The 23,437-nt window shown below is 41.9% G+C and overlaps 1 protein-coding gene across 1 annotated transcript in view; it reads right to left on the bottom strand.

The window, feature by feature from the left end:
• The window catches only part of LOC140188409 (semaphorin-4E-like), a 177,177-nt gene that overhangs the window by 87,109 nt on the left and 66,631 nt on the right, over window positions 1-23,437 (bottom strand). The gene's annotated exons all lie outside the window — the stretch shown is intronic.

Here is a 23,437-nt window from a genome sequence, read left to right as displayed (position 1 = left end):
AATCATTCCAGTGGATCTTCTCTGTAACCTCTCCAACGTCAGCACATCCTTTCTTAAATAAGGAGACCAAAACTGCCCACAGTACTCCAAGTGAGGTCTCACCAGTGCCTTATAGAGCCTCAACATCACATCCCTGCTCCTATACTCTATTCCTCTAGAAATGAATGCCAACATTGCATTCGCCTTCTTCACTACTGACTCAACCTGGAGGTTAACTTTAAGGGTATCCTGTACGAGGACTCCCAAGTCCCGTTGCATCTCCGAACTTTGAATTCTTTCCCCATTTAAATAATAGTCTGGCCGTTTATTATTTCTGCCAAAGTGCATAACCATACACTTTCCAACATTGTACTTCATTGGCCACTTCTCTGCCCATTCTTCCAATCTATCCAAGTCTGTCTGCAGACTCTCTGTTTCCTCAGCACTACTGGCCCCTCCACCTATCTTCGTATCACCAACAAACTTAGCCACAAAGCCATCTATTCCATAATCCAAATCGTTGATGTACAATGTAAAAAGAAGTGGCCCCAACACTGATCCCTGTGGAACACCACTGGTAACCGGCAGCCAACCAGAATAGGATCCCTTTATTCCCACTCTCTGTTTCCTGCCAATCAGCCAACGCGCTATCCACCTATGTAACTTTCCCGTAATTCCATGGGCTCTTATCTTGTTAAGTAGCCTCATGTGTGGCACCTTGTCAAAGGCCTTCTGAAAATCCAAATATACAACATCCACTGCATCTCCCTTGTCTAGCCTACTGGTAATTTCCTCAAAAAATTGTAATAGGTTTGTCAGGCAGGATTTTCCTTTAAGGAATCCATGCTGAGTTCTGCCTATCTTGTCATATGCCTCCAGGTACTCTGTAACCTCATCCTTGACAATCGACTCCAACAACTTCCCAACCACCGATGTCAAGCTAACAAGTCTATAATTTCCTTTTTGCTTCCCTGCCCCCTTCTTAAATAGCGGAGTGACATTTGCAATCTTCCAGTCTTCCGGAACCATGCCAGAATCTATCAACTTTTGAAAGATCATCGCTAATGCCTCCGCAATATCCACAGCTACTTCCTTCAGAACACGAGGGTGCATTCCATCTGGTCCAGGAGATCTATCTACCTTTAGCCTATTCAGCTTCCTGAGTACTTTCTCTGTTGTAATTGTGACTGCGCACACTTCTCTTCCCTGCCACCCTTGAATATCCAGTATACTGCTGATGTCTTCCTCAGTGAAGACTGATGCAAAATACTCGTTCAGTTCCTCTGCCATCTCCTTATCTCCCATTACAATTTCTCCAGCATCATTTTCTATGGGTCCTATATCTACTCTCACCTGTCTTTTACTCCTTATATACTTGAAGAAGCTTTTAGTATCCTCTTTGATATTATTTGCTAGCTTCCTTTCATAGTTAATCTTTTTTCTCTTAATGACCTTCTTGGTTTCCTTTTGTAAGGTTTTTAAAACTTCCCAATCCTCTGTCTTCCCACTGATTTTTACTTCCTTGTATGCCCTCTCCTTTGCTTTAACTTTGGCTTTGATTTTTCTTGTCAACCATGGTTGCATCCTTTTTCCACTCGAAAATTTCTTCTTTTTTGGAATACACCTGTCTTGCACATTCCTCATTTCTCGCATAAACTCCAGCCACTGCTGCTCTGCCGTCTTTCCCGCCAGTGTCCCTTTCCAGTCAACTTTGGCCAGTTCCTCTCTCATGCCACTGTAATTTGCTTTACTCCACTGAAATACCGACACATCAGATTTCGGCTTCTCTTTTTCTAATTTTACAGTGAACTGAATCATGTTATGATCACTGCCTCCTAAGGGTTCCTTCACCTCAACCTCTCTAATCACCTCCCAATCCAGTACAGCCAATCCCCTAGTGGGCTCAACAACAAGCTGTTCTAAAAAGCCATCTCGCAGACATTCTACAAATTCTCTCTCTTGAGATCCAGTGTTGACCTGATTTTCCCAATCCACTCGCATGTTAAAATGCCCCACAATTATCATAACACTGCCCTTCTGACAAGCCTTTTCTATTTCCAGTTGTAATTTGTAGTCCACAACCCTGCAGCTGTTTGGAGGCCTATAAATAACTGCCATCAGGGTCCTTTTACCCCTGCTATTTCTTAGCTCAACCCATAAAAATTCTGCACCTTCCGATCCTATATCACCTCTTTCTAATGATTTAATATCATTTCTTACCAATAAAGCCACACCTCCCCCTCTGCCTACCTTCCTATCCTTCCGATACACCGTGTGTCCTTGGACGTTCAGCTCCCAGAGACATGCATCCTTTAGCCAGGTCTCAGTGATGGCCACAATATCATACCTGCGAGTTCCAGCGAGTACAGTCCCAGGCAACTCAATCTTTCCTCATAGTCTTGCCACCTCATCTCTGGAATCAACCTGATGAACCTCCCCTGCACCGCCTCCAAAGCCAGTATATCCTTCCTCAAGTAAGGAAACCAGAACTGCACACAGTACTCCAGGTGTGACCTCACCAGTACCCTGTACAATTGCAGCATAACCTCCCTGCTCTTAAATTCAATCCCTCTGCAATGAAGGCTAACGTTCCACTTGCCTTCTTGCTAACCTGCTGTATCTGCAAACCAACCTGTTGTGATTCATGCACAAGCACTCTCAAGCCCCTCTGCACAGCAGCATGCTGCAATTTTTTTACCATTTAAATAATAATCTGCTCTTTCATTTTCCCTTCCAAAGTGATGACCTTGCATTTACCAACATTGTATTCCATCTACCAGACCCTTGCCCACTCACTTAGCCTAACTATATCTCTCTGCAGACTCTCCGTATCTTCTGCACAATTGGTTTTTCTTTTAAATCTAGTGTCATCAGCAAACTTAGATACACTACACTCGGTCCCCTCTTCTAGATCATTAATGTATATGGTGAACAGTTGCGGGCCCAGCACTGACCCCTGCGGTACACCGCTCACCATTGATTGCCAACCAGAGTAACACCCATGTATCCCAACTCTCTGCTTTCTATTAGTTAACCAATCCTCTATCCATGCTTACACATCACCCCCAACTCTATGCATCATTATCTTATGGATAAGTCTTTTATGCGGCACTTTATTGAACGCTTCTGGAAATCCAAGTAAATAACATCCATCTGTTCCTCTGTATCCACTGCACTCGTTATGGGGAGAAGGCAAGAGAATGGGATTGAAGGGATATCAATCAGTCATGGTTGAATGGCAGAGCAGACTCGATGGGCTGAATGGCCTAATTCTGCTCCTATGTCTTATGGTCATATAATACACTGGGAATAATCAGCATCTGTAGAAAGAGAAAGGATGTTATCCTTTCTGGTCAATGTGCTGATACAGGGCAGGAGACAGCCAATTACCAATCATACCCTTGTATCTGCTCATCAATGGAAGTAGGTCATGGCCATTCTTTTATTTCAGTGCTAATTTTCAGTGTTAACAACATACTCAATCTACCTCATTTGAAGTTTGAGGATATTTAGGATTTCTCCAAAGGCTTGCAAATTTCTATATATGAATGGTGAAGAGCAATCTGGACTGGTTGCATCACAGTTTGGTATGGAACCTACAATGGATAGGATTGCAAGAGGCTGGACGGGGTTGTAGACTCAGCTAGAACTATCAGGAGCATGACTCAACCCTGCCATTGAGGACATCTTCAAGAGGCAGTATCTCAAGAAGGCAGCATTCACCATTAAAGACCCTCACCATCTGAGACATGCATTCTTCATGTTACTACCAACAGCAGCCCGAAAACCACTCAACATTTTAAAAGCAGCTTCTTCCCCTCCACCATCAAATTTCTGAATGGTCCACGAACACCTCCTCATTATTCATCTTTAACACTATTTTCCATATGTTATAGCATATAATAATAATTTTTATATCTTGCACTGTACTGCTGCTACAAATCAACCCATTTCATTACATATGTTGATAGTAATAATCCTGATTCTGATATCCCTTTATTTATTTATCCGTTATTTATTTATATACACACATTCTTTCTCTCTCTCTCTCTCTCCTTTTTCTCCCTCTGTCCCTCTGACTATACCCCTTGCCCATCCTCTGGGCTTTTCCCCCCCTCCCCTTTCCTTCTTCCTGGGCCTCTCGTCCCATGATCCTCTCATATCCTTTTTGCCAATCAACTGTCCAGCTCTTGGCTCCATCCCTCCCCCTCCTGTCTTCTCCTATCATTTTGGATCTCCCCCTCCCCCTCCCACTTTCAAATCTCTTACTAGCTCTTCCTTCAGTTAGTCCTGACGAAGGGTCTCGGCCCGAAACGTCGACTGTACCTCTTCCTAGAGATGCTGCCTGGTCTGCTGCGTTCACCAGCAACTTCAATGTGTGTTGTCTGATATCCCTTTATCCTCTTCACATCCAAAATGAATGATAAAATTGTTTGTCAAAACTGGAAACTGTGAGTTGCGCTTTAAAAGGAACAGAGCAAAAGGAGAGAAGTAAGAAACATGCCTACATAAAAATTACTGATTCTAAGAATCCAGTTTCACCAATTGATCATTTCACAATGGCTCTTTACCTGAAGTCTTTCTAAAGCATTTTACAACCAAGTTCTTTAAAAATATTGTCATTGCAGTAAAGATAAAGGAAAAAGAGCAATTTGAACTTTGTAAAGCAGCGCAGATGATAATGAGGTAAAGGATCAGATTACCTTTTTAAGTAGTATTGTGTGGTGATGTCAAATTAGATCATGCACTTGAATTACAATAATCTGACTCAGTACAGTGGCTGAAGTCATGCCTCTATGGTTAAAGCAGAACTAAGGAGTAGAATGATTCTGAAGTGAGTCAGCTGGAAGAACAGTGCCAGGAAGGTAAAATACAATGTCATTCTGGTGAAACTGTATATAACTCAGTCACTCCTGTTAGCAGTTAAGGGAACCCCTGAAGAGCATGACATTATTTCATGTTTTCTACTGATTCAGCTCGTGTTTACTGGATACTGATACATTCCACCACTGTGCAACTTGGCTCAACTGTTAGTGACAATCTTCCCACAACCATGGATAAACTACCTGTGGTATAAGTAAGTTAGCATTGGTAGCGCATAGAACCCCTCTGCTCTGTCATTTCATCATGGCTGATCCCTCTCGGACCCAATCTCCTGCCTTTTCCCTGTATCCCGTCATGCCCTGACATAAAGTTTCTAAACTGCATATTGATGCTATGGAAAAATGTAAAAGTGCAGGAATGCACTGCCACCAAGGTAAGAAATATCTGAATCATTGAATCAAGAAAGTAAATCATTATAAATTGACAGGTAGCTTTTGAAAGTAAATAGATGCATATGTAGAATATTTTGTTTAGTGCTTACAAGACTGTGAGACTTCTGAAGTCTCTGCTACCATCATATGCACACTATTTATGACAGCACCAGTAGCATTATACTATTGTATGTTTAACAATATGCCACATATGCACTTGCACATCTACAGAATTTTTAATTATCTGTTAATACTATTTTATGTGCTGTATGTGATATATGTACTAGGTTTGCACCTTGGTCCGAGAGGAAGGTTGTTTCATTTAACCGGAGACATGTGTATGGTTGAATGGCAATAACCTTGAACTTGAACTGGAAGATTGCTTCACAGTTTGTGAATGGACCAGGAGCTGTTACAAGATGCTCCCTACCACACCACCTTCCATACTCTCCGGAGTACGGATAGCTGGTGCGGACTCTTTAAGGGCTAAGGACGATGATCATGTTTTGGGTGCCAAGAATGGAGTATTTAAGGAACGCAGCCCTCAATCATAAGCCTACCAGTGATTTCGTCTAGCATTTGTTTTGTGTTCAGTTTCTCTATCCTGTCTGATACTGTGTCTTAAACACAAAATAATCTGCAGGTGCTGGGATTAAAGCAACACTCACAACACGCCAGAGGAACTCACACAGATACTGTGTCTTGATCTCAGCCTCGGATATTCCCGCATTTGCGTCTAAGCCAACCTCATCAAGGACTCTCATCACAGTACGATTGAGCCAACATAGACCCAGTGGGGTATCAGTCTATCATCTGCTGTGACCAGCCACAGTGAAATTATTTCCAGACAGAACCTGAAGACTCACAACCTCCAAGTAGCCATTGGTCAACCTTTGCAAGGAGGCAGCAGGTAATTTTCTGGATGTAGAAACAGCCTGTCGGTTTGATATACTGCTGCGAGAGTAGAATCAGTCCATGCTCCAACTGTCTTAGACAGCTGATTGCTAGGTTCCGGGCAGATCCAGCAACAGACTGTGGAATTGCAGATATGCATAGCGGATTATGTGGAAGACATTAGTTTCTACATTATTGACTCTTCACTCATACCCCTGATCCTCGGGTACCCTTAGCTGTCCCAGCATAACCCATCTGTGGACTGGAGGGAGGGGAGAATTATTGCTTGGTCCAGTCATTGTAAGAGGCTTTGTTTACAGCATGGTGTTCCGACACCCAGACTCTCTAGTGACCAATGACCTATAAGGGGTCAGTCTTCAGTGCAAAGGAACCTGAGACCTTCTGGAGACCTAGTCCAGTCCTCGAGTGTAGACAAGCCAGTTCTGGCCAATGGGACAGTGCGAGTCCCGACAGAGTCCAGTTGGAATCACAAAGGAACTCAAGATAGGGAATTTCTAGGTCAGGAGAAAACCAAGGAAATGCCCGAGCAGTCTGGGAGGCTTGCTGCTAAGATGGAGGGAACCAGCCACCAGGTGTCAAGGAAGTTAAAGGCCCCTTTACATCGATCCTTGAAGCCTATTCTTCTGTGACACCTCACTGCCATTGCCTGTGGATACAGATGGGGAGTCGGACTCAGATCTGGCCACTGTTTCCACAGATGGACTTTGAGCTTGAAGAGAGGACACTGAGCCCGTCGAATCACCCCTGTCACCAAAAAAAGTCTCAGGAGTCGTCCTTGAAGGGAAGTCCAGTGGAGATAGTATCACTCAAACCAGTCGAAATCCCCTCTGTTTACAAGGACTTATAAGAGGTTTTCAGCAAGGGAAAGGCCTCGACTATTGCACCTCACTGACCCTACGACCGTGCCACAGACCTGTTGCCTAGTACCTGTCCTCCACGGGGTTGTTTGTATGTGCTCCAAGGCCCAGAGAGAAGTGCTATGGAGGAGTATATAAAGGAAGCTCTTGCCATGGGCTTCATTTGGTCCTCCATCTCTCCTGCCAGTGCAGGTTTCTTCTTCGTACAAAAGAAAGATGGGAGCCTGCAGCCATGCATTGATTACAAGGGATTAAGCCACATAATGACCAACAATCACTACCCACTTCCTCTTATGAATGTGGTTTTTGAGATGCTCCAAGAGGTGAGGGTATTCACAAAGTTAGACCTCCAGAGTGTCTACAATCTGGTCTGTATCAGGGAGGGTGATGAGTGGAAGATGGCATTCAATACACCAACAGGGCACTACGAGTACCTGGTTATGCTCTTTGGCCTTGCAAACGCCCCTGCTATTTTCCAAGACTTTATAAACGACCTGCTCCAGGATGCTCTCCGTAAGTGTGCCTTCACCTACTTCGATGATATCCATTGAGGAGCACGACGCTCACATCAGGGACATTTTAAAGAGGCTACTAGACCATGAACTTTACATCAAGTTGGAGAAGTCTGAGTTTCATGTGATGACTGCTTCATTTTTGGGCTTCTTCATCTTTAATGGTAATCTTGAGGTGGACCCTACCAAGACCCAGGCAGTTAGAGATTGACCACCACCATCCAATATTAAACAGGTCCGATGATTCCTGGGGTTTGCTAACTTCTACCAGAAGTTCATTAGGAATTTCAGCTCAGTGGCAGCTCTGCTGACAGCCTTAAGAAATCCATGGGCCCTTTTGTCTGGACTACTGAAGCGGAGACTGCTTTTGCAGAACTTAAACAGTGGTTTACTATCGCTCCCATCTTGGTTTCTCCTAAAATGGACCTTCCCTTCATTGTGGAGGTGGACGCCTCAGACATCAGAGTAGGTGCCATCCTGACTCAATGATCACCTTTGGACTGCAAGCTGCACCCGTGTGCATTTTTCTCCTGGCGGCTATCCCTGGCGGAGAGGAACTATGACATTGGAAATTGGGAAATTCTTACACTTAAGTCAGCTTTGGAGGAATGATGTCACTGGGTGGAGAGGGCCAAGATCCCTTTTATCATTTGGACTGACCATAAGAACCTGGCCTATATTCAGGAGGCCGAGAGGCTGAATTGCGGGTAGGCCAGGTCTTTGTTTTCTAGCCAGTTTAATTTCATCCTGACCTATCGACTGGAATCTAAGAATCAGAAGCCTGATGCCCTCTCCCGCCAGTTTGATGAACCAGAACGAGAGACACAGCCTACCACCATTTTGCCCCAAGACAGGGTGGTAACACCAATTCATTGGGGAATAGACTATCTTGTTCACTGGGCCCAAGCACAAGGAGAGATTCCTGAGAAAGGTCCTCCAGGTCGGCTGTTTGTTCCAAGTTCCATCTGGTCCCAGGTGCTCCAACAGGGACTTTCGTCAAAAATGACCATGCAGTCAGGGATTGCCAGGAACCTCAAGTTTATCAAGAGGAGGTATTGGTGGCCCGGAATGATGAGAGAAGTTCAGCAGTATGTGCAGGCATGCGAGGTGTGCGCCCAGAGCAAGGAGCACCGTACCCAACGTCAAGGGCTCCTCAGTCCCCTACCCATTCTGAAGAGACATTAAGCACACATCTCCATGGACTTTGTAACAGATCTCCTGCCATCCAAGGGGAGGTTGGTCATCATGGTAGTTTCGATCAGTTTTCGAAAGCCTGCAGGTTCATTATTGCCTTGGAGAAGCTACCTTCTGCAGCGGAGACAGCCGAGATTGCTCTAGACCAGTTCTTCAGGGTCCACAGATTCCTACTGGACATAGTATTGGATCATGGTCCACAATTTTCATCACATTTCTGGAAATCTTTCTGTAAACTGATAGGGGCAACAGCAAGTCATTCCTCTGGGTTTTACTCACAGTCCAATGGACCAACCAGGATTTAGAACGTACCCCAAGGTGCCTGATCTCAGAAAGACCAGACGAGTGGCGTGACCATTTAATATGAACAGAGGTCGCCCACAACACCTTATGGCACATGGGAACAAGAAGCCAAGGTTGGGGTCCATGTGGCAGAAAATCTTGTCCAACGCTGCAAGGAGAAATGGATGAGGGCAAGAGAGATTTTGCTGGCCTCTACCCAGAGAGCGGAGACCAAGGTAAACTGAAGGAGAAATCTGTGACCCATGTTACAGCCAGGACAACAGATCTGACTGTCTACTCACTATTCACCCCTCCCAGTGGAATCTAGAAATTTGGTGCCCAAGTTCATTGGTCTATTTAAGATCCTGAGGAAAGTAAACCTGGTAGCTTACACCTTGACCCTAAAGATCAACCCTACCTCCCACATCTCTAAATTAAAACCTGTCTGCACCAGCTCCTTAGCCCCACCACCATCAGACCTGCCGCAACCCAGGTTTATCGAGGGGAAACCTGTCTTCATGGTGAAAAAACTCTGGACTTGCATACTGTTCAAGGTGTTCAGCAATACCTAGTGGACTGGGAGGGATTCAGACCGGAAGAAAGGTGCTGGGTGCTGGAAAGAGACATCCTGGATCCAACTCTCATTCACCATTACCATCACCATCTCTCCCAGCAACCAGGGCCATTGGGGCAGGGAGGTCCTGTCACAAGACGCTCCCAACCACGCCAGTTTCCGAGATTTAAACGCTCTTACCTCTCCGGAGTAGGAATAGCTGGTGCAGCCTCTTTAAAGGCTTAGGATATTCCTGTTAATTGATAATCATATTTTGGGTGCCATGAATTGAGTACTTAAGGAACACAATGCTCAATCGTAAGCCTACCAGTGATTTTGTTTAGCATTTGTTTTGTGCTTAGTTTCTCTATCCTGTCTGAGACTGTGCCTCGATCCCAGCCTCGGATAGTCCAGCATTTGGGTCCAAGCCAACCTCATCAAGAACTCTCCTCACAGGAGCAACTTTGTAACCCTGTCACTTCCCCAGTTCCCCAATTTGTAGAGTGCCAGGTGCCATTCTTTGATCACTTGACAGCAGTTGCTTGAAAATCAGGCTCTGAGATAATATTAAAAATGTCTTTCCAAAAAGTTTCCAAAGTAGGACAGGACCAAAACATATGAGTTAAGGAAGCTATCTCCCCATGACATCTGTCACAAAGAGGGTTAATATGAGAATAAAAGCGAGCTAATTTATCTTTAGACATACGTGCTCTATGAACAACTTTAAATTGAATTAGGGAATGTTTGGAACAGATAGAGGAAGTATTGACTAGTTGTAAAATATGCGCCCAGTCATCCGCCAAGATAGTAGAGCCCAATTCCTTTTCCCAATCTGACCTAATCTTATCGAATGGAGCTTTCCTAAGTTTCATGATAGTTGTTTAAGTCTACTTGATACCTAGGTAGCCCATTGCTTTGCTTTGCTTTGCTTTTTAGATTAGTTGCACGGTGGGTTTTTTTTGGGGGTCTTTTTTCGGGTTTTTTCTTCTCTTTATTGATATATATGGAAAATTAGTATACTATTATATTACCTCGTTATTTTATATCTAAACTGCACTGTTTGTACTAATTTTTTTGTGTATTAATATCTCTTGTAAATTTATATCGCAACAGTGTATTAGTTTCTACATGGTTTGCCTTTTGTGTATTAATTCAATAAAAAGATTTAAAAAGAAAGTAAATCAGGCTCAGCACATTCCTGACCTGCTCTGAGGAGCAATGCTCCACACTAAGGGGGCAACAGTGGTTATTCACCATGACTGTTCACATAGCAGATAGCACGGTCTCTCCCATGGAATTTAAAGGATCTCTCAGAGGTATTTTGCAACAGTTGGTTGTAAATGTAGCTGGCCACTGTCCCAACTTCTGAGAATAACAGAGAGTGGGCAGCCCTAATTATCAGCACATACCAGATAGCAAGTTGGATTCAAGGTGTTAAAAGACATTCTTGTAATTATCCTAAGAGCAAACTTTCAGGTTTACTCAATTAAACACCCTTTCCTGGCCAGTTACTTACAGTAATTAGTATTTTCCATACTTTATGAAAATCTCTTAAATCCTCTACATGGAAAGTATGCTTGTTTTTTGCTATAACAGGTAAACATATTGGCTGCCCAGTAGTCTGGATATAAGATTACACATTGCTCAGAACTTTTAAAAAATGTACTCAAAATTTACTTTTTTTGTAATCATACAAAAATCATATAATCTAGAATCAAAGAATGATAAGATCATAAGACACAGGGGCCATTCAGTCCATTGCATCTACTCTGCTATTTGGTCCATTAAGTCTGCTCTGCCATTCAATCATGTGGATTTACTTTTCCTTTCAACCCCATTCGCCTGCTTTCTCCCTGTGACCTCTGATGTGCTTACTAATCAAGAACCTTTCAACCTCTGCTTTAAATATGACATTGCAGTGAAAGAGGCAACTCAGTTCATTGTTCATATACTTACTCTTTGAAAGAGCAGGACAAATAGTCCCAGCTGCTCCAGTTTGGTAGGTTAATTGGCCATTGTAATGGCCCTAAAATGTAGTAGGGGCCTTTTAGATTCTGGGGGAGTTCAAAGTTCAAAGTAAATTTATTACGAAACAACGTATTGATGCTGTTCCTTTCTCGTGTCTCATGGTGCATCTGGTGGCTTTTTTTTTCATTTCCCTGGCATTTGACTGCTTTTTACGAGGCTGAGTTGCCAGCTCGATGCTCACCCCAGCAGGATTGAAAGAGTGCAAGGAGTCAGCTGGTTTGAAACTTGGAACCATTTGCCTCGAGTTTGGTGCTGATGAACACACCACCGGCCGGCTATCAAAGTACATATATGCCACTATATACAATCCTGAGATTCATTTTCTTGCAGGCAGGCATACTCAATAAATCCATAATTGATTAGTTAGAATGAATGAAAGATCACACCAACTTGGGTGCTCAACCATCATATAAAAGACAACAAACTGTGCATATACAAAAAAAAAATAAGCAATAAGTATTGAGAACATAAGTTGAAAGTCCTTGAAAGTGAGTCCATAGGTTACAGGAGCATTTCAATGACAGGACAAGTGAAGTTGAGTGAAGTGAAGTTATCCCCTTTGGTTCAAGAGACTGATGGTTGAGGGATAATAACTATCCCTGAACCTGGTGGTGTGAATCCTGAGTTGATGGAATGTGGGGTGGATAAAAAATGGGAGAAGCAAAGGATTAATGCAATGGGATCTCAAAGAACTTGGTGGGCCAGAATTCTTGTTTTCACGCTGTACAATTGTATGACAAAGTTTAAGCCAAGGATTAGATGGTGCAGATATTTTCTGATGTCCTTCTCACCTGGAAAAGGAGCTCTAAGGAGAACATTCCTTCCCCCTGTCTTGCTTAAGTATGAATAGCCGCTACATAATATACAGTGGACTTGTAAAATCATCTAAGGCAATCCTCTGTCAAACGTGGTGTCCTTTCTTCAGTGGCTGAAGATGAATGAGACATAGAAAAATTGGCTGGGGGTGTGATCACAAATAGAAAACTGTGAAAGACGTCAGCACTTGGTGCATGAAGAAACAGAATTAACAGTCAATTGCCTCCCATCATCCTTTTTTTCAATGCAACTCTTCCATAAGATATAGGAACTGAATTAGGCCATTTGGCCCATTGATTCTGCTCCACCATTTCATCATGGCTGATCCTATATTCCTCTCAGCCTCAGTCTCCTGCCTTCTCCCCATTTGCTTCATGCCTTGACCAATCAAGAATCCATCAACCTCTGCCTTGAATATACATCAAGACCTGGCCTCCACAGCTGCCTGTGGCAACGAATTCCACAGATTCACCACTCTCTGGCTAAATAAATTCCTCTTCACCTCCATTCTAAAAGGACGCCCCTCTATTCTGAGGCTGTGAACTCTGGTCCTAGACTCTCCCATCATATGAAACATCCTCCCAGGGAAAACAACGTATTTTGTTACAATGCAAGTGTAAGCTGCAACGGCTATGGTTCCTCCATCCATGTTTAAAAGTGACATAATGAATAAAAATGTTTTTGCCACTGTCAGCACATCCTCATCCTCTCCTTGCACTATGGGCACAAACCACAATACACCTATCCAGCATCGTCTAGACTAGGATAATAGTCATTTGGTTTTGAATCAATAAGTCTGATTCAAAGGAGTGAGCATCTGGTAATTTAAATAATGCCCAGTCAAATGGGAATGCATGTTCATGTTGGTTTTTCTTTGGTATAATAAGGATTTCAGTGTACACTTGGCATTGACACTGTCTAATGTGGGATTATGTATTATGCAAAACCAAATGTTTTGTACGTTTTGTAATACAAAGAAGAGCAGTCATCAAAAAATGCAAGACAAAACTGATATAACATCCCAACCCCAGTGCTAATTTTTCATACCCAGATATTCCTCAGGATTTCCAGGATCTATGAGATGGATTTTTCCACATTCTTCTAAAATCAATGGGAAGAAAATTGCAGACATTGGGAAGAAAATTGCAGACGTCTGATAGAAAGCTGAGTCCATTTACGCAAGAAAGGGCACGTAGCATTCCTAAATGGAAAATCTTGGATGTCTACTCTGAGGAAGAGAGTGAAATTAGTAAGTTACCAGAAAGATGAGAATGTTAGTGAGGCACTGTTCAATGCAACACTATCAAGATAGGAATGGGAATGAAAGGTTAGTGTTCGTGTTCAGTCTGATAAACCATTTATCTACTAAAAGTTTAGGAGAATTTCCAGATGACCTTGTCGCACTATCTCTCTGACTATTAATCCATTAGCAATGAGCTACTTGCTCCCTATCAACAAATCAGGTAATTTACAGCAAGTGACCTTTGCAGTTCTGATGTAGAAAAGGATTTAAGAAACATTCAGAATTCCAAATCACTGCCTCATAGGTATCGGTGTGCAAATCACGTAAGAGTAAAATCAAGCCCAGATCTATAGGATCAAAGATGCACAGTTTTATGGGTTCTGAGATGGGCATGATGGCTGAGCAGGTAGTTTGTGAAGTGAAACTTTTCTTCTTATGCTAACGCAGGGTTTCTGTATCTTCCCAATATGTTCCCTTGAGGTTCTAAAAACCAACCAGAAAGCTCCTTCTCCACTTTGAACAGTCAATATATTACAGGTTCCCAGTCAATGGAGATGCTGCACTTGTTCAAAGAAGCTTTAAAGATATCCTTTACTCTTTTTCTCTGAAAATCTCTTCAATTGACAAACTTCAAAAGAGTTCTGCTTCAGAAATCTGGTGTCGGCCACAAAGTAGCCAAATGAGTGTTTCTGGGTCTCAGTGTTGGGGTTGTTGGACCAGAAGAGGGCAGTAAAGGTAACCTTGTAGTGAACTGGGAAGATTTTGCTGTGACGATGTTGATCATAGAACATAGAACATGAGTACTACACAGGAACAGGCCATTCAGCCCACAATGTTGTGCTGAACCAGCTAAAATGCAAATCAAACACTAATCCCTCCTAGCTACATAATGTCCATATCCCTCCATTTTTTAAAAAAATCTACAGCACATGACAGGCCCTTCAGCCCACAATGTTCTGCTGACCATGTAACCCACTCTAGAAACTGCCTAGAATTTCCCAACCGTATAGCCTTCCATTTTTCTAAGCTCCATGTACCTATCTAAGGGTCTCTTAAAAGACCCTATTGTATCTGCCTCCACCACCGCCGCTGGCAGTGCATTCCATGCACCCACCACTAGTTTTTCAGTGAATCAGATTCTTCCAGTGAATTTTGCTGATTATGGCTCATGGGCTATAATTGCCATAGGTATCGAGATACATTGAAAACTTCAGATTTACAAGCCAACTATAAATACTGTATCATTTCAAAGCATAAGTACACTGGGAGAGTATAAAGTAAAAACAATAACAGAATGCAGAATTTAGTGTTACAGGTACAGAGAAAGTACAGTGCAGGTAGATAATAAGTTGTAAGGGCCATGACCAAGTAATCTGTGAGGTGAAGAGTTCATCTTTAATGTACAAGAGATCCATTCAAGAGTCTTACAGCAGTGGGATAGAAACTATTCTTGAGCCCTGGTAGTGCAAGCTTTTTCATCTTCTAACTTTCCAGCTTTTCTAGCTTTAAGTGTCTGATGTCCAGATTAGAAGAACATAAAAAGCAAGGATCACTGTTGTATGGAAAGTCAAGAGCTTTGTGCCAGGATTGCAATCTTGATCTTCTGTAACACTTTCCTCAGTTGACCAACGCATCAGCTGGGTTAATTTATTCGTGTTCAAGTGGTGTACACTATTCGCACTGTAATCATCAAGGCCTCGAAATATCTGAGGGTCATGCCTTAGGAAGAAGAGTCAAAGAGCTGGAATCTTATGATGAAATGTGGTCATTAGGCAACTGGGCTAAGTAAATCTGAAGGCTATGCTTTTAGTCAATTGGAACCCTAAGGGATCAGGGCGCTGGAGAATCAGGGGATCAGTCCCACAGAGACTTCAACCATCAGTTAGGGACATCAGTTTGTTGGCGAGCTAGAGGATGTGGTGCCAGAAATAATCACAGGGTTGGGTGAGTTTCTGGGCTGAATGGGGCTCGGAGTGTGGGGACAATAGGAGGAAGAGTCAGTACCTTTATGAATATAAATATGACAGTCCGCTTTAAGAAGAATTCGTAATTCTCCATGGAAAGATACTTGTCTTAATGATCATCATTTCTGGGACAATATGAACTAATTTCCCTGGCATGAAGAATGATGTCACTTACTTCACAAGCACACTGCATATCGGGAAATACAGTGGGTTACCAGAATTGGTCACTGTTATGTTTTACTCCATCTAAAATACAGTATGTATATACTGCATATTCCCAAATGTAGCTCTGAATAATTGATACTGCATATTCTAAGCCAGTATTTCTATCTAAAGACAACTCCAAAGGCTACAAATACAAAATAATCATGAATAAATTACTTTAAAAATTCAGTGGAACTGCTCAGATAAGCTCAGACTGAGATAAACAACAAAGCTGCATTTAAGGGAGGAAAAGGAAAGAAGTAAATTTTGATGAGGTTAGATGACAAAGGTGGAAGGAGTTTCTGTGCTGTAAAATTCTATGTAACGTAATTCCAAGAGGTAGGTGGATTCAGGTGATGGGGTGCGTGTGACAGGCAGATTAAAGAGGGGGAGAGGGGCCAAGAAGAACGATGATCTCACTGTAAAAGTGTGCAGTTTTTGTGAGCTATGCTTGTCAAGGTTATGAACAGATGAGCTGCAGGATGAAATCATTCTCATTACTGCCACATGCATGTCAGTGTGAGTCAGCACGAGTACAGTTCAGCAGTACTCGTTTCCCCATGTGATCTCACCAAGCACAATGTGACGGCTGCATTAAGAATCTGCAGATAACTCGTGCACTGTTTTAGCCACATGCCTGAATCAAATGCATTATCACTGACTTAAACGACATGAAATGTGTTGTTTTGACAGCAGTACAATGCAATGGCATAAAACAACTATAAATTGCAAAGGCAAATAGTGCAAGAAAATAAAAGCAACAGGAGGTGGTGTTCATTGGTTCATGGACCATTCAGAAATCTGATGGCAGAGCAGAAGGAACTCCATGTGGCTTCAGGCTCCTGTACCTCTTCCCCAGTGGCAATAATGAGAAGTGGCATGTCCCATATGGTGAAGGTGCTTAGGGGTTGGCTGTCACCTTTCTGAGGCACTACCTCTTGAAGATGCCCTCGACAATGAGGAGGTCTATGCCCGTGATGAAGCTGAGGAGTCTACAAGTGCTCTGCAGCCTCTTGCAATGCTGTGCATTGGAGATTCCATACCAGGCTGTGTTGCAACCAGTCAGAATGCTCTCCACCTGTAGAAAATTGTAAAAGTCTTTGGTGACACACCGGATATTCTCAAACTCCTAACAAAGAGAGCCACAGGTACACATTCTTTGTAATTGCATCAAAGTGTTGGATCCAGGCTAGAACCTCTGAGATGTTAACATCCAGAAAATCGCTGCTCACCCCTTTGCCCTGCTGTCCCTTCAATGAGGACCGCCGTGCGTTCTCCTGACTTCCCCTTCCTGAAGTCTACAATTAATTTCAATCACATTCATATGACACCTTTGATAGATTTTTTTTTCTTTCTTTCTTTTCTTTTCAAATCTTTTTATTGTTATATTATACAGGAAAAATAACATGAGAACATTGAAGTAACAACACTTACAATGCCTCAAAAAAAAATTATCTTAAAAATTGAAAAAAAATTTTGTGATAACAAAAAAAACCTACTAAGCAGAAAAGTGAGAGAAAAAAAAACCATTAGGTGTACAATCCCGGAGTCATGCGTCATACAAAAAGCTTCTAAAAATAAACATCAAACCACCAGTAAGAAAAGAAAATATACTAAAAAATTTACAATTAGATCGTGGAAAAATCATATCAATTAACTCAAATGATAATAATGAGCAAATGAGCCCCATCTTTTCTCAAAATCAAATAAAGGTTCAAAGGTTCGACTTCTAATTTTCTCCAAACTAAGACATAGCATCACTTGAGAGAACCATTGTGACAAAGTGGGAACTGATGTATCCTTCCACTTCAACAAAATGGCCCTCCTAGCTATCAATGTAACAAAGGCAATAACATGTTGGTCAGACACAGAAATACCATGAATATTTTGAGGAATTATTTCAAAAAGCACAGTTAAGATAGATTTTTTTTAATGGAGAAAATATCACAAAGGTTTCGCAGGAGCCTCAGCAATCAAAATTTGACATCTAACCCATAAGTAGTCATTAGCACAGATGATAAAAGTAACTGTTATTTATTTATTTGAGATAAAGTGCGGAATAGGCTCTTCTGGCCCTTCAGGCCGTGCTGCCCACCAATCCCTCAATTTGATGGTAGCCTAATCACAGGAGAATTTACAATGATAAATTATCCTACCAAGCGGTACATCTTTGGACTGTGGGAGGAAGCCAGAGCCCCCGGAGGAAACTCACGCTGTCATGCGGAGAACATACAAACTCCTTACCGGTCGTGGCAAGAATTAAATCCAGGTTGCCTGTACTGTAAAGCGTTGTGCTAATTACTACACTACCATGCCTCCCAGATATTATAGAACATCTTAAAGGAAAAATAGGTTTTGATCTGTTGTGTTAAAGCTTATTTTTATTTTTTTGTGTGGATATTAGTATTATATTCATATTTTCCTCCCTGTTCTTTAATAACCCAGAGGCTAATTGTCATAGTAACCCAAGTTATATTCATTCGCTCATTTCACAGTTGAAAAATAACTAAAAGGCAAAGCAATGGATGGGGTTGAGGGCCCAAATCAGTTAGCACCTAAAGGAGACAAACTAATGACTAATCTCATACAAGTTATACTTCATTACTACATATACCTTTCTTCCAGTATCTAGTCCTAAGCAGTATTGATTTTATCAAATATTGTATGGAATATTTTTCAACTTGCCTCATAACCTAACTAGTCACTTTGATATAAGAACATGAAGAAAGAAGAATTCATAGCTTCACAGAAACAGAAATAAAACACAGAAACATAACAGAAAAAATGGCCTGGCCTGATCCAACTCTCCTTACAAGTAATTAAGTACTACTTTTCAGTAGTGACTGTGGAAAGTTGGAATTCAACTATATTGGTAATATCAACATTCATCGCCATGCCTATACCTAAATGCCCTTTAAACAAGCTTGTTAGACTATTTAAGAGGACAATTAAGAGTCATCCACTTTACATGGTGCCACCAGTGGAGTAGTGGTATCAGCGCCGGATTTTGAGGCAAATGGTCCCAGGTTCGGCCTCTTGTACGCTTTCCATCTGCGCTGAGCTGGGTGTCAAGCTAGCAACCCGGCCTCATAAAAAAACAGGCAGACAAATGCTAAGGAAACGGCAAAAATGCTGCCCAGTGTGCCACAAGACACAAAAAGGAAGAACAACAACATTACATGGTACTGTATTGCATTTTGGACAGATCAGGTAAGTATGCAAACTTTCCTTCCCAGGCAGAAGTCAGTAAATGATAGAATTTTCATCTGAATTTTCTGGCATTTGTTGTTATTGGTAATAGCTTTTTAATTCCAGAGTCTTTTTAATTGACTGAATATAAATTTTCCAGCTGATGTGTTGGAATTTGACATCACACCTCTGTATCATCAATCCAGACAGTTCAGACATTGTAAGCTGAGTAATTTAATCACTATAATGTAAAATCCTTAAATTTGTACAAAGCAAGATCCCATAAAAAACAATAAACTTATGACCTTTATATCTAATCTTTGGTTGAAGCATAAAATTTGCCCAGGTGGCTCAAGTGAACATTCCCCTTCTTCTTCTTCTTCTTCAGCATTCTAAAATATTGTGCATCCATCTCAGAGGGTAGGTGTAGCCAGAGTTTAATGCAAAAGTACCAACAGGCTAACAGCATCAAAGGTTACTTTAGTATATGCAGATCTAATAAAGAGAAAATAATGATACTGTGCAACAGAGTATTATTACCAAATTCAGCTACATTCATATCTCTCAAAGCTTCTTGACCTTGGAGAATTTTTAGATTTTTGCACAAATACAACTGCAGTCACGTTGGAAATTTAAATTAATCCTATTATTTGTTGTAGTCATGGGGACGCAAGTCCCACAGGCGATGCAGAGAATAACTAAAGTTGATTGCTGCTGAGAGCAGAGATATAAGGAAAGATCAGAACGGCTGTCAACTGTAGCTTGGAGGTAACATTCTCAGATGGTGAGAGGTTCAAATCTTGATTCAGTGCCATGGGGGGAGGAAGAAGCTAGGTTGACACTCCTGTGCAATTTTGACAGACTGCTGCATTGCTGGACATTCACTTTTCAGGTGAAAGCTTAAACTGACACACCTTTGCATCATTGCACCTAAGGGATCCCATGGCACCATTTCAAAGAACTGCAGGGAAGTTCTTCCCAATATATTGGCCAATATTTATCCATCAACCAATATGAATAAAATAAAACAGATGGTCTAGTCTAAATCACATTTGTTGTTTGTGGAGCACAGCCACGCCTTTCCTAAAGTATGCTGGTGACCATTTCTGAAGGTTTTCATTAACTGTTAAGAACAACGGAAGTCTCTAAGATCACTCATTTATAATCAAAATAATTCAGCTTTATTTTTCAAATTCCTATCACAACAGATAAACTGTTAGTTTATGTCTCCTGTAAAAGACAGTACCCCATGAACCATACTTATCAAAAAAACCCTAGTGAATTTTACTTTTATAGGATTTTGCATGATTAGAGTTAAATCATTAATAATAGTGCTCTAAATGGTTTGCAAATTTAGTATAGTCAGTTTGGATTCCTCATCATTAAAAGGTGACACCTTGGTTAAAAAAAAGCAAATTCTAAATTTTATTAAAAAGAAAATTAACAAAAGTACTTATGCAAAAATATTTTGCTCATTACAATTCTTCCCCTCAAATTGTAAATATCACCCAGTTGATGTGCTATCATCTCCCTCATTCTACAACCAACACTGAGTAGTTGCGTGGTGTTCTCCTGAGCATCTTCAGTCTGAGTCTCAGCCTGGAAAAGGTCCCAATTGTGTGGAAAACATCACGGGTCCCAGTGCCCAAGAAAGACCAACCAAAAGTCTTGAATGACTACTGTCCTGTGGCCCTGACCTCACACATCATGAAGACCCTAAAGAAGCTGGTCCTGGCTCACCTCCAACCCCTGGGCTGATCAGCCTTCGATCCCCTGCAGTTTGTCTACCAGGAGCACATTGGAGTTAATGAGGCTGTCATCTAGCTGCTGAACAAAGCCTAGTCCTATTTGGATAGGCAGGGCTGCTCTGCAAGGTTTATGTTTTTTTGATTTCTCAACTGTCTTCAATACCATACAGACCTCATCACTGGGAGAAAAGCTTCGTTCGATGCAGATTGGCACTTCCATTATATCCTGGATAATGGACTACCCGACTGGCAGACCACAGCTTGTGCGACTTCAGAGCTGTGTGTCAGGCATGGCTGTAGCAGCATTGGAACTCCACAGAGGACTGCATAGGCTCCCTCCTGTTTACCCCAACTTTAGATTCAACACTCTGTTGTGTCATCAGCAGACATCCAGTGACTCAGCAATAGCAGGGGGATGGAAGAATGAATACAGAGCCGGGGTGGAGGGCTTTGTCAAATGGTGCAAGCTGAATCACCTGTAGCTCAACATTAGTTAGACAAATGTATAGTGATGGGCATTGCTCCCTGTTACTATTGATGGTGAGGAAGTGGATGTGGTGAGGCCCTACAAGTACCTGGGAGTGCACCTGGATGACAAACTTGTGTGGAGCACCAACACAGAGGGTGTGTACAAGAAGGGCCGGAGTCCCCTCTACTTCCTGAGGAGACGGATCCTTTGGAGTATGCAGGCCTCTCCTTCACACGTTCTACCGGTCTGTTGTCGACAGTACAATCTGTGGTGTGCTGGGCAATGGCATCAACATGGGTGATGCCAGGAGTCAAGCTGGACACACTGGAGGCTGTGGTAGAACAAAGGACCCTACAGAAAATCCTGGCAATTCTGGACAATGTTTCTCACCCTCTGCATGCCATCTTGGCGGAACAGAGGAGCACTTTTAGTAATAGACTAAGACAACTGCGCTGTTCAAAGAGTGCTGTATGAAGCCATTCTTACCCTCGGCCATTAGGCTCTATAATGAGTCACCCTATAGCCAGGGAAGCGATGACCCCCTCCTGTGAGGCTATTGGCGGTGACTTATTTTTTATTCTTTCTACTTCTCTTCTAATATTTATGTCTGTGCACTTGTATTTTGCACTAAGATGCCTTCACTTTTGCATTCAGTCCTATTGCCATGAAGACCAACATGTTGTTTGACTTGCAGTAACTTTCAGTAGAGTAAAATGACATCGACATCCCTCTGAACACCAACATATTTCAATCTCCCATCATTCATATTTAATTAAAGATTAGCTTTGTTTCTCACATGCCCGTTGAAATATCAAAACACACAGTACAGGGAAATGCACCATTTGCGTTAATGTCCAACACAGTCTGCGGAGGTGCTGGGAGCAGCCCGCATGTGTTGCCATGTTTCTGGCACCAACAACTGAATGAATAAATATAGACCCTACTGAAGTAGTCAATGCAGTCTATACTTCGCTTACTGATATACCATACATCCCCTTCAATTGACGAAATCCAACCAGACAGAAAGCAACAATCACTTTCAATTCAGGAATTTAAGAATCACGCGAAGAATTTATGCTTCTCCGATTGAACACCAGATGGAAGCAGTGACCCAGTAACAAGAATAAAAGGCAGTACGCCACACCAGACGGCGCTGTTCGACTGGGTGAAGCGTTCAATGCTACAAATGCAATGTATTTATTTCTGAATGTGTTTACAAGCTACGTTCTGTTTTAACGGTTTTCAGGGTGGGGGACAGAAACGGCTAATTAAGCATGCATTCTGTTTGGAGTTCAAACAATTTCTCATATTGTCTTAATTTTGCAAACCACCGACGAAAAGTGCTCAAATGGTGGTTTAAAGTTGCCTGCAAACTTTGATATTTGCCAAGGGCTCAGTTTATTGCATCCGCAAATACAACTAAAATACTTAGGACATTTTGTTTTCCCACAGGAACATTTTGAAGGTGGGGGTGGGGTGGGGTGGGGTGGGGTGGGGTTGCTTTGAGTAACTGTTACCTATCTTGATGTTACAGATGCAAACAATGCAAACGATCACACAAAGAAGCAGCAGATTTAAAATGTAAATTATAATCATGCAGGGCATGTTTTCGATCTTCTGTGTAATCTTCTATAATTATTGCTATTTTCACATCGTTCAAGTTTACAAAGTACATACAATCGCTGCAGGTATCCCTGCATGTGACTTGTTTATTTAGCGACAAGATGAGTTTTCAGTACTGGTTATGCACAGTAAATAACTCCACATTGGAAACTACGAAGAAGAGAATCTAATTTACTCTCCAATGCATTTTTCATCCCGCACAGAATGTGCTACCAATAACAGTAAGCAAAGTACATTTAGTTATATAGTACTTTGCACTTCAGAACACCGAAGTGCCTTAGATTTCCTGGTGCATCCAGTTTTAACGAGAGGTTTCCAACTCCCTTTACGCAACTGTTTAATATTTAGTTTCACCTGCAATCCACACGCTAAATTTCCAGTAGTGCCTATTGCAAAACACGACTTCAGATTGAGTTTGATCAACAAGTGCAAAAATAAACCTGGCAGAACGTCGAAATTACCCAAAGCTGATTATTCCCATTTTTAAAGGAAATATTCATAACTAATTGCAGGAAAATTCATAGCTAATTTGGAACAAGTGCAACGCTTCCCAAATCAAACTACAATACTGCGGGATTTATTTGTTTTGTTGGTTGTTATCTATTG

Source organism: Mobula birostris, chromosome 26, assembly GCF_030028105.1.
Source record: "Mobula birostris isolate sMobBir1 chromosome 26, sMobBir1.hap1, whole genome shotgun sequence".
In the NCBI taxonomy this organism is placed as follows: Eukaryota; Metazoa; Chordata; class Chondrichthyes; order Myliobatiformes; family Myliobatidae; genus Mobula; species Mobula birostris.
Note: the sequence above shows the minus strand (reverse complement) of the source record. Positions and strands in the feature narration are given on the sequence as shown.